Here is a 17,948-nt window from a genome sequence, read left to right as displayed (position 1 = left end):
TGCCTTGTTGAGTCTCGGGCCTCCACTGGACATCGAGGCGGGGGTTAACCCCCTATGTCCTCCGGTGGGTCCTGTGCTGGTGGCTGTCGGGGAGCTCGCTGTTGGTCAGGTGGCAGTCTATGATTCCATCCCCTATTGTCGCGGGAGATTGACCAGTAACCATCTATGTTTTGTTCAGCCCAGCACCATGCCTCTTTAGGGTCATTGAAGTGGACTGTACTTCCTTTGTGGTAGATCTTGAGTTGCGCAGGGAAGAGCAGACCCTATTTCACTCCCATTATTTGTAGCTGTTTTTTGAGGTAGTCAAAGGATTGCCTCGCTTTCTGCACTTCCCTAGTATAGTGGGGGAAAACGGCGATTTTGGAGCCATTGAACGTGATGGAACCCTTGGCGCGTGCATGTTGCAGTAGAGCATCACGGTCCCTGTAGTTTAGAAGCTTTGCTATTACTGTGCGAGGGGGTGCTCTGGGCGCTGGTCTGCCACTAGGTACTCTGTGCGCCCTCTCTATAGAGAAGAACTTGGAGAAACTGCCTGGTTCGAACAGGTCGGTGAGCCATTGTTCTAGAAAAAGCTCCATGCAAGAGCCTTTGGCCTTCTTGTGTATACCAAGTATGTGCACGTTGTTGCGTCTAGATCTGCCTTCTCCATCTTCAATTCTGTCCTCCAGCAACGTAAGTTTGGATGTGACATTTTGGAGCTGCTGCCGCATGTTGTGTATCCCATCCTCTGCAATGGAAATGCGATGTTCAGCTTCATCAGTGCGTGCAGTTAGTTTTTGGAGATCATGCCTGAGGAGGGACACATCCATGCTTATTCCGTCCATTTTCTTTTCCATTGATATGCGGGAGTCGGCTATGGCGGCCATTATGTCATTTAGGGAGATTCCCTGATCTGTTTCCATCTCTTCTGAGGCTAGCGAGTGGAGGTCAGGCACTTGTGATGGAGTAATGGTGTATTGGTCCATTCTGCTTTGAGTGGGGAGTTTTCTAGGTTTGTCTTTGCCCATGGTTCCAACTTCGCTATATGACTATGATTTTGTGCGGTGGACCCTTTTGGGGCAGTTGTGTAGCTGTGCGTGTCATCCACGCACTTTTTGTACTCTATAGGCGTCGAGGTTGCACTCAGAGACCTCTGTGGAATGGGATCTAGTTATGGTCCATGTGTCCCACCCAACACCAGCAAGCTCTTCTTCTTTGGGTTGGATTCCTCGTAAGTGTGCTTGAGGTACTCCACTCCTGATTTGGATCCACCTTTACTGGTGCCCTTTAGGGTTGAAATGATGTATATTGGGTCTATGTCCCGTGAGGACCTGGCTTTATGCTAGTTGTTGGTGTCTCATGGAGTCTACTCTGGGAGGTGCTCTGCTGCTTCGCGGCCAAATATGCGGGGCTGCCGTCCCCCCGCTAGGTCTGCCTCCAGTTTAAGTTGTATGGGCCAGTGTGAACGTTGGGCCTGACAGGTGGTTGTTCGGGTGCCACACCTCCCCACGGAGCTCTTGTCTCCCTACCTTTGTCAAGTTGGGAGTCCTACGATTGCCGCCCCCTAGCCCCGCTCCTGGGGCTGTGTGTCTGCTGCTTTCCTTCTCCCATGCTTATACAGGGTCAGGCTGTTAGCGAGCTCCTCCCGTGCTCCGCGGTGTCACAGCTGTCCTCCGCCGGCCCCCTGGTGCACACACGGGGGCGCAGGCCTCCGGGTCTGGCTCCTGGGGTCGTGTGTGGGTTGCTTGACTTTGAATGCCTGTGGGGCCTGGCTGTAGACGGGCTCGCGTGTGCCCCACTGCGCTGCAGCAGTTCTCCTCCAGTCCTCCGCTGCACGCTCAAGCTTCACGCTCGTCGCCACCACAGGAGGGGCAGAGCCACCAGGGGGACCCTCACCAGTGCTCCATTTACATGCCGTGTGTTTCCTTCTTCAAAGGCAGCACTCAGTCTTGTCCGGTATGTTGTGCCGCTCTGGGGCGTGCGCTCTCTGTCTTCGGATGCCGGCACCGCTGCCGGAGCCCAGAGGCGTCCCTCTCCGGTGGATACGCGCCGCTCCTTCTTGCCCGCGGCAGGCTCGCCAGAGTTCACTCACCAGTCAGGGCACTGCCGGAGCCTCACAGGGACTGTGTTGCCCTCCCGCCGCACTCAGCAGGTCGGTAACAAACAAGGCCCTGCTGCAGCGCGGCCTCGCTGCTCAGTTTCGGAGCATTCGTCTGCACGCACAGGCGTCCACAGGAGGGCTGGGTGGAGCTCGTCCCAAACTTCACATGCCCATTGCTCTGGGAATCAAGCGCGGTTTTCAGTATGCTTCACCTCGATCGTGCCCAAGGGTGTCCGACACCCTTCAGAAGTATTTTTAGCTTCTGTTTCATTAGGAATCAGGCGATTTTGCCAGGATGTGTGTTGCGGACGCGGGACCCGGAGAGACCTTCGTCTTTCCCATCTCGCGGCTAGCCACGCCCCCCCGAGCGGCATCATTTTAAAGGTGAAATATTCCCTTTTTTCATTAGAAATGTTGGGCTTGCAGCACAGCAGCACTGCTTTTCCACTCCAGTTCTTTAAGTCAAACAAGAACACACCCTAGTAGCCTTTCTCAGGGTGCTCTCCATTCCATCTTGCCCAATGGTGCTTGGTAAAACAGCACAGTCATCCTTTTGTCGCTGCAAAACACAGTTTAAGTGCAATGGTGCTCACAGGAGCCAGCACAGCCATTTTGCTGGTTCTGCTGAAGTGCAGCTTGGTGATGTGGGGAAGTACTGCTGAGTGGGTAAATATATCCCACAAGAAAGTGGCAGGCAGTAATATAATAACCAGATCTGAGGTGTCAAGACAACAGTAGTGGCCTATGCTTCAGATGGTGGCAGTCAGGATTAAGGGCATCTAGGGTTAAGGTTAATATGATCATATTCCTAAAGTGTGATGCACACTAGCATTCAGAGAACTATCACAGCGTGGACCTTTCCAGATGTGTGTCAAGTTCATCTCAACAAATTCACCAGTGTGTGTCGCAGGCCTGCAATCACAATACTACAGCAGTATGTAGCAGGTCAGCAATCACAATGGTGTCACTGTGTGGGGCGGGCTAGTGATTGCAATACTATCACAGTGTGGAGTAGGTTATTAGCCACAGTACTATCACAGTGTAGAGCAGGTTAGCAATTACACTATTAAAGCAGTGTGTGGCAGGCTAGCAATCACAATACTACAGCGTTGTGTAGCAGGCTAGCAATCACAGTGCTGTCACCATGTGGGGCTGGCTGGCAATTACAATACTGTCACAGTGTGGCGTGGACCTGTTAGACCAGAAAAGTAATCCCATAGTCGAATGATATGTATAGTATGTTGGCAGAAGCAAATCGCATCATGTGACAAACATCGCAATCCAAGAATCGCGAATGTAACCAAAAGGCATCCATTTTGTGAAATGTCAGCCATTTTCTTTTTGTTTGTTCTATTAAACGCTTTGCAAATATATTCTATGCTTTAGATCCGCACATTTTGCCACGGCTTGAACGCTGAAATGCTAACGCAGACTGGAATGTCGAACTGTGCAAAAATACATTATTTTTCACTCTTACCAAATCCTTGAAGTCGAGCAGAAGCCGCATCTAATCAGTAGTCCAGTGGATCGCTAACTTTTCAATGATTGCGAAACCAATAGTGGCATTGACAAGGCAGGATGTCACCTTACCTTTGCCATGGAATATGGAATGTCAAGAAGCATTTGACCTGCTCAAAGCAGCATTGTGTTCAGCTACAGTTTTGGGCACGCCAAATTACGACAAGAGTTTGAAGTTATTTGTGCATGGAAACAATGGATGTGCTTTGGCTGTTTTGACTCAGGAACACGGGGGGAGAAGTAGACCATGCAGCTACTTCTCTTGCACGTTGGATCCTGTTGCATGTGCCTTGCCGCGCTGTTTGCGAGCTGTTGCTGCAGCCGCCGCATCAGTAAAACAAACAGAGGGAATGGTTTTAGGCCACGTTTTAACCATAATGGTAACTCATTCAGTGGATGTTCTTTTAAATAGAACGCAGACGCAACATTTCATATCAGCCAGGCTAACAAGGTATGGAATTGTTCTATTTGCACTGCATAACAAATTAAGAGATGTTGCGCTTTAAATCCAGCAGAGTTAATGCCCCCCCCAGTAAAAAAGGGGGTGAAAAACAATTCTCACATGATTGCTTAATGGTTACTGAACAAGAGACAAAAGGAAGAATTGACCTAACTGACACTCCACAGAAAGAGCCAGATGGAGAACTGTTTTGTGACGGTTCTTGTTTTAAATTACCAGATGGCATATCAACTGCTGCTTATGCCATCACAACACTGAAAACTATTATAGAAAGCAAGCGAATCCCATATAACTCAGCACAAGCTGCAGAAATAATAGAGTTAACAAGAGCATGTGAAATTTCTGCAAACCTCAACGTAAACATATATACTGACAGTCAGTATGCCTTTGGGGTGGTACACAATTCTGGTCAATTATGGGCTGAAAGGGGTTTCCTGACATCACATGGGCCCAAAATCCAACATGGCACTTTGACAGTGAGACTGTTGTCAGCACTTGCGCTTCCCAAGCGATTAGCAATAATGAAATGTGAGGCACATAAAAAAGTAACATGTAATGTAGGAAATGGAAACGCATTTGCAGACAAAATTGCGAAACAAACTGCCACTGATTTGCACACAAAAATGTATGTCGAAAAAACAGAAGGAGTATCCTGTATGATAGAAAATGGAATTGAAACAGTTAAAGAGATCCAAGCAGAAGCTACTCTAGATGAAATAAAAAACTGGTCTGAGGGTACAGCAGAATTAGATTCCAATGGATGTTGCCAAATGCTTATGTAATGGCAATTGTTACTATGGCTCACAGTCCAACACACATATGTGCTAGAAAAATGATTCAGAACCTGGATTCTGAATGGCAGAATTCGCACATCAGAAAAACTGCTGAAAGATTGCTTCAGAATTGTATGACTTGTTTGCAACATAACATTGGGAAGGGAACAGTGACACCAGTAGGAAGTTGTGGCCCACCATCTATGCCATTTGAAGTCATCCATTTTGATTTCATAGAATTGCAGAGGTGCCAAAACTATAAGTATGTCCTCGTTGTGGTCTGCGCATTCAGCCAAAAATCCAGGGAAGAGGCCTATCCCCTGAAATATTATACAGCTATGTCCATAGCTAAATCCATGATAAAAGAATACTTTCCCCGATTTGGACTACCTCGTGTCATATGGTCAGATAATGGACCGCATTTTATTGCGGCCGTGATATTGCAAATTTGCGCAGGTCTACAAATTGATAAGCGATTCCATTCGGCCAGACACCCGATGAGTGCCAGTTTGGTAGAACGCCAAAACGGTATCTTGAAAAACAAGCTGAGCAAGATTTGTGCAGGGAGCAATTTGAAATGGCCCGATGCATTGCCACTAGCTTTACTGTGCACGCAAACAGCTGGGCAGGCAAGGACTGGTCTCTCCTCATTTGAAATTGTTATGGGGAGACCAGCCAATGTCTGGAATGTGCCCGTCCAAAACATTTGAGGGATATTAGCCGGTAAAGTGGCACAGCGAGTAGAGCGCTCGCTGGGAAGCCAAACTCAGCCTTTCATCCTTCTGAGGTCGATAAATGAGCACCACACACCGTGGGTAATAAGCAGCACTCAGATAGCTGAGGGTTCGTAGCGCTATATAAATGCGAAATTATTATTATTATTATTATTATTATTATTATTATTATTATATTGAGTATCCATTACTTATTGATTACTGCCAACAGTTGACTCAAAACTTGCATTTGATTCATCAGCAGGTGCAGGAGGCTCTTCCTGTCAGATATACAGGCCCAGGACATTGTCTGCAGCCAGGTGGCTGGACCCTGGTGAAAAACTTTGAAAGAAAGTCTTCACTTGCACCGCGCTGGACAGGACCTTTCCAGGTGCTACTGGCCACACAGACTGAAGTCCAAATGAATGGCCGGGAACATTGGATCCACACAACACACACGAAAAGAGTTCCATTTCCTTTGCCACATGAGAAAGAGATTGATTATCCTGACGTCGAAAGCAAGACAACTCTACCTGATCACAAAGATATCATCGCCGAATCCCCGTCAGAAGTACTTCCTTGGCCCGAGATAGGGCCCGTGGAGATTACAACGAAAATCGAAAGGCCAGAGTCGCCTCAACATTGTCCGACTGCTGCCTCATCATCACTCATTGCTTCACGAATTGGCACTGATCCTGAATCCGGAAATGGGAGTGCATTGTAAATCAATCATACTGTACCTGGAGCTCTAAGGTACAATCTACGTTCACGAAATCAGAAGTGATTAGCTTTTGTTTCACCTTTGTTTCAAGCTCACGGATGGAGCTGGGAACGGAGGCCTAGGGAAGGAGCGTCTGAGCTGTATCAGATGAGAACTCTGACATGCGGTTTCCCGGTGCTACCATTGAAAGTGAAGAACTATGCAAGCTGGCACAGACAAGCGGGGGCAAATGATGCCGACACTATAAAATTGATACTTGCTCCTGCCTTTTTGGAGCGCTGTGAAGGTTAACATCAGCTTGCTGTCATCTGTAAGCAGGCTAACCTGGCTTGGCTTGAATTTTTGTTGCTAACGTGTGCTGCTGTGGAGAACTTTTCTGACAAACACTGAAAGTTTTTTCCGGAAATAAACATTATAGACAATGCCTATATTCGCTCCTGCTCCCACCTGCACCAATGCTGTTGATGATATAAAGATTGACATTAAGCCTACTCCTAGAAATACTTGGTTTAGAAAGAATAATATGCTTTTGATTATGATACCGCTTTGCATTTTGATTACACTGATCCCAATATTTTGGTGTCTGGAGACTGTGCATCCCTTAAACTCTCTCTTGTCTGCTACCAATGCTCCGACAATTAGCAGCCCGATACATGTGCTCTCTTATACTCTTCCATCACAAGAAGTGAAACATAGAAAAGGATATGATAATAACAAAATTACTGCTGATTATGAATATGACCTATGCTGTCCTGAATAGGTCCAATTGTTGGGTTTGTTCCCATTTACCCCAGCACGGGGAAAGAGGAATGGGTTGGTATGTACATCCTTTGCCGCTTAATACAGCCTGTTATGCATCATTAAGAGCGGTATTTTTTGGAAAATTGAATGATAGTGTCACTGGACAATTTGATGGAACAAATATAAACAAATTTGAAAGATTGGTATTGGAACCATTGGGTTGTTTCGTGTTTACAAGCAGAAGCAAAATAAAACTGGTAACAACAAGTCCAGTAGATAGACTCTCTAGGCCTTACCACTCCCTAATCACTTTTAAAATGGCTGTGGTTGGAAACAAAGATGCTGTGCCTCGCTCCTATGCTATTAATCATAGTCCACATTCTGTCCCATTTTGCTTACGGAAAAAGGGTTCCCACCCAGTGGGAACATTTACTAGATGTATGAATATTGCTGTGCTTGAACAAGAAGAAAAACCATTATATATAGGAGGTTCTGTTTATTTTATATGTGGAGATCAGGCCTATCCATGGTTACCTAGAACCTGGGAAGGGACCTGTTAGCTAGGGATACTTTTACTTGGTGTATTTCTTGCCAAAACCTCTGATACTGCAAAAATATCTAGATCTCGGCCACGACGAGAAGATACTGCAGGGCAGATTGCTGGGGATATAGCGAAATCATTATACCATTTTGGGGACAAGCAATAAACTCATGGAATATAAGAAAACTGTCCAGGGTGTTAGAAAAAATGATAAATGGAACAACTGATATACTCTATAATATGACACTGGAACAAAAAGCAATCAGACTAGTTGCACTTCAGAATATAATGGTGCTTGATATTATTTTGGCTGATCGTGGACGAGTATGCAAACTGGTGGGGTCAGCGTGTTGTGTATCCGTAAGTGACTCCTTCCCTACGATATATGAAGCAATTAAGAAATTGCATGTCCTTTTTTTTTTGGTTTATCATCTTTATTTCATTTTGCAACTACAAATAACAACAACTTCATTCGTGAGACTCAACAAAATAACAATATTCAAATAATACATTTAAGCATAAAAACATCAATCATACAGTTATGAAACTCATCCAAATTCCCACCCTATACCCAAAATATGTAACAAAAACACATACAACATATACAGACACACAAACACAATGCCACAACACCAACCCCCACCCTAACCCTATCTATTATCAACCTATTGACTCACACTTCACCCAAATAAATCATTGAAGGATTCCCAACATAAACAATACTCAGTCTCCCTATGAAGCCAATAAGCACGAGACGTTTCATATCTCGATAATATGCGCATATCTACCAACCAACCATCAACATGTGTTTTTTTCCATGATTTCCATACCTTCATAATACATTTTATAGCTGTCATCAACGCCCTATGAATCCAATCCGATGCATAACAAATTCTCAGACTCCTACTTTCATTTGAGAGAAAAATCACAGATTCAAAAGTTCGAGGTAACGAATCACCCGTCACTAGATCCACTCTATCCAGCACATCCTTCCAAAAGGCAAGTACTCTTTCACACTACCACAACATATGTAAATAAATTCCTCTTAAATGATTACAACCCCAACATAAATCGGAATCCATCAAGCCCCTCGTCTTCATTCTCACTGGGGTCCAATAAGTGTGCCCTAAGATTCGCTGATGAATATATCTTAAAGTCAAATCTATTTTATCTCTCACCGTCACCCTCCAAGTATTATCCCAATCCTTCTCTGATATATCACTCCCCAACTCATTCGCCCACTTCATCCTCAACATCTCCCACGAAGCCCGCATACAGTCCTGTACAGGTAGCAATTTAGTAAATGTGGAAACTACAGACGAAGCGGCATCATACAGTGTACATATTTGTGGTTTATCACTCAATGGTTCACTGAGCATTCAAAGCCTTTCCAACGTTAACCTTTTCAAACACCTATTACCCAATCCAAATCGACGTATAAGATCCTCAAACGCAACCATTCGATCACTTTCCCACCCATCTCTTATCTTCAAAATTCCTTTGTTAGCCCATCCTTTCCAATACAACATTTTGTTCTCAATTTTCAAACCCGGATTCAGCCAAATGGAAGCAGTGCTATAAAGAAAAACATTATCATCACATCCTTTAATCAATGAGACCAGAGTCGACTTTGTATTTTCTAACGCCTCAATCTTCAGTCTAGGTTTTGGTAATTTGCCATACGAATAGAAACAATCAATTGGTAACGGGTCCAACTTTTCCTTCTCCATCCGAAGCCAAAACGGGTCTGAACACCCATCATCCCTAAAATAATGATAAGCTTTTTTTCAAAAGAAACCCCTTGTAGTAGTTTTCCAATGAAGGATAACCAAAACCGCCATCCCTAACACTGCGTGCCAAAATAAATCTTGGAATCTTTGGTTTTTTACCCACTCCCACAAAAATTCCATAAAAATCATATCAATGCGTTTCAATACTTTGTTAGTGAATTTTAGGGGAAGAGATTGTATATAATATAAAACTTTTGGAAGCAACACCATTTTAACTGCATTTATATTTGCTCACATATTCAAAGTTAATCTATCCCATCTACGTATATCCCTCATTAAAGTTTCTTTCAATTTATCCACATTAAAATCCACTAACCCTCTAACAACTTGCACCAAATAAACACCCAGATACTTTACCGAAACTTCCACCCATTGGCATTCCCAATCCAACAACCTTCTACATATTGGACTCATTTTCAAAGGGACAACAACCGTCTTTCCCCAATTAACCTTATAACCAGATAAACATTCCATCTCCTGTAATATACCCCAAAGTGAGGATCCCCCTTCAACCGAATTTGACAACACTACCGTTAAATCATCAGCATATGCTAGTACCTTTACCTCACCATCATTCAATTTCCATACATGAATACTTCTTGCTTGCCTAATATATGACAACAGTGGCTCAAGCACTAGGTTAAACAAAAAAAGGAGAAGGTGGACAGCCCTGTCTAGTTCTCCTAAACAGTTTGAAGGAATTAGACATAATCCCATTAACCCATATTCTAGCTGAGATATCATATTGCAGGGCACCTACCATATTTATAAATTGTGGACCAAAACCCATCCGAATTAATGTGAAATTCAGGAAAGACCAATTAACACAGTTGAACGCCTTTTCTGCATAAAAAAATACAATCATAATTTCATCTACTTCCATTTTTGACAGTCCATTTATATTCAATAAGGTTTGAATATTATCGTATCCATATCTGTTGTTCATAAAGCCAACTTGTGAATAGTCTACCAACTCTCCAATGTATTTCTGCAATCTAGTAGCCATAATCTTCGTAAAAATGTTCATATCAACATTTAATAGAGAAATACCCTATAACTACCACATTTGGTTGAATCCTTTCCTTGTTTGGGAATTAGCGTAACAACCACCTCCCGCATCGAAGGAGATAATTTCCCTTCCAAAAGAAACTGATTATAGAGCCTGCACAATCTTGGAACCAAAGCCATACTAAACGATTTATAGAATTCAACCGGCAACCCGTCAAAACCCGGAGATTTACCAGCCTTAAGGAGACAAATTGCTGCACTCACCTCACTCTCGTAAATCGGGGCATCAAGAGCCTCTCTCCCTTCCACTAAAAAAAACCGCAAGTGTATTTTCGCAAAGAAATTATTCAGCTGTATTTCATCAGAGTGAGAATTTTCTGAGTATAAGGAGGCATAAAATGTTTTAAATAGTCACAAATATCTCTGCTTTTAACCCTAATGTTTCCAGCGTCATGTGAAATCTTATGAATAAACGACCTTTCAGTTAGACTCTTCAACCTATTAGCCAATAAACGACCACTCTTATCCCCTTCATCCCAAAACTACTTTTGTTTTGTAAAATATAAGGCTCTCTCAACCTGTTCGTCCAAAACTTCTTTCAACTTATTCTTAATCCCATCCAGACCCAACCTATCCCCCTTCTTACCAGATAGTGCATATCTTTGTTGCATGAGTTTTAATTTCAATTCAAGATCTTTTACCTGTTTCTCCCCCTCTTTTCTCTTCCTGGAAGTCCAATTAATCAATTCCCCTCGAATTACAGCTTTGAAAGCATCCCATACCACCAGATCATCTGCAGAGTTCAAATTATCCTCCAAAAAGTGATCAATAAAAACATTCAGTACCTTACACACCTTCTCATCCTTCGGAAAAAATGTCTTCAATCTCCATTTATCTCTGTTCCATGTACCCAATTTCCTATCAATATTCACGTTTACAAATGCATGGTCTGAAAGACATCTCTCACCAATATCAACACCCACAATATCATCTATCAATGTGTCAGTCACCAACAAATAATCCAACCTTGAGTAAGAATCATGAACTAGAGAGTAGAACGTGAATTCTTTATCTTCAGGATGTATTAATCTCCAACTATCCAATCGAAAAATATCCACAAAGTTATTAAAAGCATCACTCAACTTTAAACCCGAACACCTACAGCTTGACAATCTGTCCAAAGAAGCATCCAAGACACAATGAAAATCACCACCCAGAACAATCTTATCTCCCTTCATGGTTTTTAAACAATCTGTTAATGTGTGAAAAAAAAATATACCATTCGTACAAGGGCTGTAAACAGATCCCAATTTCAAAAGCTTCCCTTCATATAAAACGTCAACCAAAATAGATCGTCCTTCATCATCCATAACAACATTCTCAACTTTCATGCCTAAAGTTTTCCGAAATAGCAAACCCACTCCTCTAGATCTACCTGTGTAACAATTCAACAGGACTTTCATATATTTCGAAGTGCCATACAAATTACCAGGCATTTCCGTCAAATGAGTCTCCTGTAAAAATATAACATTCACCTTTTCCCTTTTCAGTTTGAGCAGTATAGACTTCCCCTTCTTAGGACAATTTATCCCTTTAACATTCCACGTGACAAAATGTAACGACCCCATTATCTGCGATTTAATAATAAATCAGAATATTCAATCTTACATACATTGTCGAATCCTATAACCAAAATCTGTTCCTATGACCACAAATAAAGCGAAGCAGAAAAGTGTAAATGACCCCTCACCCCAAGGATACATAAAACACATAAACACAACACAAAACACAAACAACAACAGCAACCAAATCATCTTGAATAATGCCCAAGTACAGGACAAACCAATGAAAGTAACCACACAACCCATTACCACTACCACTAAACCACAACCCTCAGAACCTATGCCCAACCCATATATGGTCGCAATAATACAATATTTTCCCTTAATAACAGTCAGAATTCCTATACCCACCCAAACAATATTCTAACAACTATGACAGCAAACCTAAACATTCCACATTTCCATACTAAGTCAATTAGTAACACAATACCCACCAAACCACCAGTCAACTCAAACAATTACTTATTATGCAGTAGAAAATATAACATTAAACCTCAGACAAGTACAATATTTGTAGAAAACATAACCTACTCTAATAGCGAAAGCAACAACACTTCGATTCTATAACTCATGTCAATTATACCTATCATAGATCAATAGTAACAACTGAACCATTGACAAGTACAAGGAATGAGAAATAAATAATTGAAACTTACATCAGCAATTAGAAACCCACACTAAAGATCCCCAATCCCCATATCATGTTAACACCAAGATATCAAGTAACAGAACCAAACAAATCTCAAACATCACATGAAATCCTCCAGACCATTAACAACATTCAGCATGAGTGGTAAGCTGGACTTTCATGAATACATAACCACACATTAAGAGTAACATTTCAGAAAACATCTATATGTACACATTTCCATTGTAATATTACAATCCATTAAAAGCACCACCAACAAGAATGGTCTGATTACTCGAGATTGAAACAATATGTTCAAGTTTAAAGAATTTAGACATCTAAATGTGCCCTCAATCTGGAAGAAAGTACCAGGAGGCAGAGGTGTAGTAAGAGAAGGCCCATATCCTGTTTTCCTCCTTGTATGGTAATTTTCTTTTGAGTCAAATGATGATAAAAACAGTGATCCAATCAAGATGCATCAATTGCAAAGGCAAAAGACCATATTCTTTTATGCATCTCTCAGAATAGTTCATAACATAAGTAAGGGATTCTCATCAACATCAAAAGTCCACAGATGCCATCTCTTCACAGAAATGGTAACCTCCTGATCATTATACTTTTGAGGACAAGAACGAAATCCACATACAATATCTATTCAGCCCACTGTTCTAGTTGTAGATGGTAGTGAACAAGGCTCCGGACCATTCCCGCTATAAATGGTGGATGCGGAAGAACACACCATTGCATTCTCAACCAGATCACACATAGGCCCAAGAGAAGAGAGGAATTAACCCAATATTGAGTACATGGAGTCATGAAACACCTTTTCATACATATGTCTGGAATACAATATTTCACAAACCAAATGACTCATAATTGCACCAACAAGTATGAAGAGTGCCTCCTTCAATCCAATCTACTGTGTAATCAAACTTCAAGAATCCAGCTTTGAAGTGACAGAAACTCCATGTTGGAAAAAAACATCCCATGAATTAAACTTTTCAGACCAGCGCATCTGCTTCATGTTATGGCCCCTATTGTTGATGATTAAGAACCAGTGTGGCCATCTGTAACTTGACATGGTCAGAACTTATTGGAGGAAATTCCATACCATTGTTTTCCTTTTGCCAACCTCACTCACCATGTGTTTTCCTTGATGCAATGAGTCTCTAGCATTAAAAGGCATTTTTTTCTTCCTTTTTTTTTCTTTTCTTTCCTTAGTTATTAACTCCAATTCTGCATGTGGGCACCGCCTCTTAAAAATGAAGGCAGTACCACGAGGTGCACTGCAGAGGGATCGCCCGTTCAGCAAGGGCTGACCCAGCGCTTCACTCAACGGCAACACCTTCCCATAAATATAGAATAACTTGCGCAATCAGGTAAGCCGTCGCATAATGAAAGCGAACGAAAACGAGAGTGAACGATAAATAAATACCTTGAATATCAGTCACTCGATCGAATGTGTCCATTGGCACTCCACATGGGGTTATCTCGATTATCGATCGTACGGAAGGCCTTTCATACTTCAAACGTTTTGTTCCTAGATGAAGGGCTTAGACGTGCACCGATCACATGACCAACGTCTTGAGGCAAAGGTGCTTTACTCTGAACTGCACCATCCCGCAGTGCTTGTGTACATTTAACCGTGCCATCAGTTCCAAAAACGTTAAAAACCCAATCTTTGTAACGGAAAAAGTCTAGTACTTAAAACATTAAAACCCATCAAAAAACCAAAAAATGAACAACAAAATAAGAAAAAAAACGAATGTTCAACAATGTCATAATGAATCACCTTTTTTTCTTCGAAGTACACTTCTGGGGCTTAGATAGTGCGATTTCCATGTGTGAAGTCTCCAAATTGGACAAAAAGGCTAAAACACTTGTATGATCTGCAAAGGATTAAGTTTGGCCATCCACCACCACCCTTAAGACTGCCGGGTAGACCATATAATATTGTAATTTCATATTTCTCGCTTTCTCCTTTTCTGTTTGAAAAAGCCTCCTTTTATCCAGTACATCTTTACTAAGATCACCAAATATCATAATCATGTTTCCACCCCATGCCAAATCACCCAGCTCATGTGCTTTTTTCAAAATCAGTTCTTTAATGGGGTATCTGAGAAACTTCACAATGAAATGTCTAGGTCTCTGACCCATTGCTGGTTTTCTTCCCACAGACCTACGAGCCCTTTCAATTTCCAGAGACATAGACGAATCCAATTTCAGAATCAATATCAAAGCTTTCTCCAGAAACTGTATAGGATTTCCATGTTCAACATTTTCTGGAAAACCAGCCACTCTGATGTTGTTTCTCCTTGAGAAATGTTCTTGTTCTGACAGTTTCTCCAGCAGCTTTCCATTTTGTGCCTCCAGTCTGTTGATCTTGTCCTCCAATTTTAAGGACTTTTCATCTGCAGCTGTTAAATGATCTTCAATTCCAGAGACCTTAGCTGTGAGTGTAGAATATCTCTCCTCAGTATTAATCATCCTGGCCTTTATTTCAGAGATGTCCACAGTCACTTTAGTAAGAAGCTCCAACAATCTGTCATCTCATGTTCCAATTTCCTCTCCTTCTCTCCCCTTCTGACGCTTTGCTGGCTGATGGGACTCCACCGAAATTGAATCCGACATATTGTTAGGGAATATATTATCAGACAGGGCACAGGAGCACAGCTTCTATGCTGCCATCTTCGGAGCTTGAAGTTCCTGGTTTTGGGAACTGTTACGATCATGGGGATGGAAACTAATTGCAATCTTGGTTATGGTATTTGGAATCCTCATATTCTGCTGTTGTATACAATGACTGCCAGTCCTCTGCTCCCAAATTGCAAATGATTGTGTACATGCAATTAGTACAAAACCTCTTCCTCGCATGATAAGTGATGGTACACAACACGAAAACAAAATAATTGAAGAATTTATGGCAATTAATATTTCTGATGATGATTATAGTGACATGAGTCGTTCAGAATTGGACACGTGGTCCTATGGAGACGCGATGTTTGGATGATGCTATTGGCTTAGGTCCAAAAGTAGGGTTTGTTAAACCAGAAAAGTAATCCCATAGTCAAATGATACATATAGTATGTCGGCCAGAAGCAAATCGCATCATGTGACAAACATCGCAATCCAAGAATCGTGAATGTAACAAAAGGGCGTCCATTTTGTTAAATATCAGCCATTTGCTTTTTGTTTTTTCTATTAAACGCTTTGCAAATATATTCTATGCTTTAGATCTGCACACAGTGCAAGGCCACGGCTTGAACGCTGAAATGCTAACGCAGACAGAAATGTCGAACTGTGCAGAAATACATTGTTTTTCTCTCTCACTAAGTCTTTGAAGTCGAGCAGAAGCCACATCTAATCAGTAGTCCAGGTGCCTTGTTGTCTTGCAAGCACTGTTGTAAAAGGCAGTTAAACATGAATTATATTCTCCTAACGGTGCTCTTTCAGGGAGAATGGTATTCTCTGCTTCAGAACTATCTGACCCTTAGCTCATGAGTCGTAACATACAGATAACTTAGTATGGAATGTTTATCTGCTAAGAACAAGATATCCTTACCGAGCCAAAGCTCCATGTATCCCATAAGAGAAAGCTGCCTCTGCTGCTTTTGCTATAATAACTATGTTTAGACTGAATGAAGACTTGTCATAACGTGTCATAATTGTCAATCACTGAACCCTAGCCTGTATGACATGTATGAGGGCGGGTCGAATTGCCTTAACAAAAGATAATATATAATGTATATATGCTGCTGGTTGAGTGCTGTTCGAGCTCTTGCATCTCACGGTGTCTGGGAACACACGTTGTGAGGCGTTGAGACCCAGTCAGCCGACTGAAAAACTTTGAATAAAACCAGACTTGTTTGGAAAACGAACCTCGCGTCTGACGTGTCATTATAGTATATGGTTATTGTGCCTTAGTTTCCATATGCGATCTTTATGGCCTTAGCAGACCAGCAATCACAATACTATCACAGTAGGGGGCAGGCTAGTTATCACAGTACCATCACAATGTGGAGCAGGTCAGCAACTACAATAATATCAAAGTCTGGAGTAGGCTAGTAACTACAATACCATCATAGTGTGGAGCAGGCTCGCAATCACAGTGCTGTCACAGTGTGGACCCTTGTGGGTGTGAATCAGGTTAATCTCAACAAATTCACTAGTGTGTGATGCAGGCTAGCAATGACAATATTATCACAGTGAGGACCTTTCTAGATGTGATTCAAGTTAAGCTTAACAAATTCACTGGTGTGCGATGCAGGCTAGCAGTTAGGATACTAATACACTGTGGACCTTTCGAGATGTGAATCAGGTTAATCACAACAAATTCACTAGTGTGCGACGCAGGCTATCAATAACAATATTATCACAGTATGGAGCAGGCTAGCAATTAGTGTACATTAGCAGTGTGGAACAGGTTAGCAATTAGAATACTATCACAGTGTGGAGTAGGCTATCAATTACAATACTAGAATAGCGTGAAGCAGGCTAGCAATTAGAATAGCAATTAGAATACTATCACAGTTAATTAACGGTTAAATAGGTTAATCACGACAACTTCACTAGTGTGTGACGCAGGCTAGCAATAACAATATTAGCAGAGTATGGAGCAGGCTAGCAATTACAGTACTAACAGTGTGGAGCAGGTTGGCAATTAGAGTACTATAGCAATGTTGAATAGGCAAGCAATTAGAATACTATCACAGTGTGGGGCAGGCTAGCAATTACGATACTTACACAATGTGGAGCAAGCTAGCAATTAAAAAACTATCATAGTGTGGGTCTTTCTAGATGTGAATCAAGTTAATCTCAACAAATGCACTAGTGTGCGACCGATGTGGACCTTTCTAGATGTGGATAGAGTTAATCTCAACAAATTCACTAGTGTGCAATGCAGGTTATCAATGACAATATTATCACGGTAAGGACCTTTCTAGATGTGAATCAAGTTAAGCTCAGCAAATTCACTGGTGTGCGACGCAGGCTAGCAATTAGGATAATAACACAGTGTGGACCTTTCTAGATTTGAGTCAGGTTAATCACAACAAACTAATTGGTGTGTGATGCAGGTTAGCAATAACAATATTATCACAGTGTGGAGCAGGCTAGCAATTAGAGTACTATAGCAGTGTTGAACAGGCCAGCAATTAGAATACTCTCACTGTGTGGAGCAGGCTAGCAATTAGAATAGCAATTAGAATACTACCACAGTTAATCAACGGTTAAACACAACAAATTCAACAGTGTGTGACGTAGGCTAGCAGTAACAATATTATCACAGTGTGGAGCAGGCTGTCAATTAGAGTACTATAGCAGTGTGGAACAGGCAAGCAATTAGAATACTGTC

This window comes from Ambystoma mexicanum, chromosome 1p (assembly GCF_040938575.1).
Source record: "Ambystoma mexicanum isolate Mex_15411 chromosome 1p, UKY_AmexF1_1, whole genome shotgun sequence".
Taxonomy (NCBI): domain Eukaryota; kingdom Metazoa; phylum Chordata; class Amphibia; order Caudata; family Ambystomatidae; genus Ambystoma; species Ambystoma mexicanum.
The sequence above is the reverse complement of the archived record's forward strand: the minus strand, read 5'-3'. Positions refer to the sequence as shown.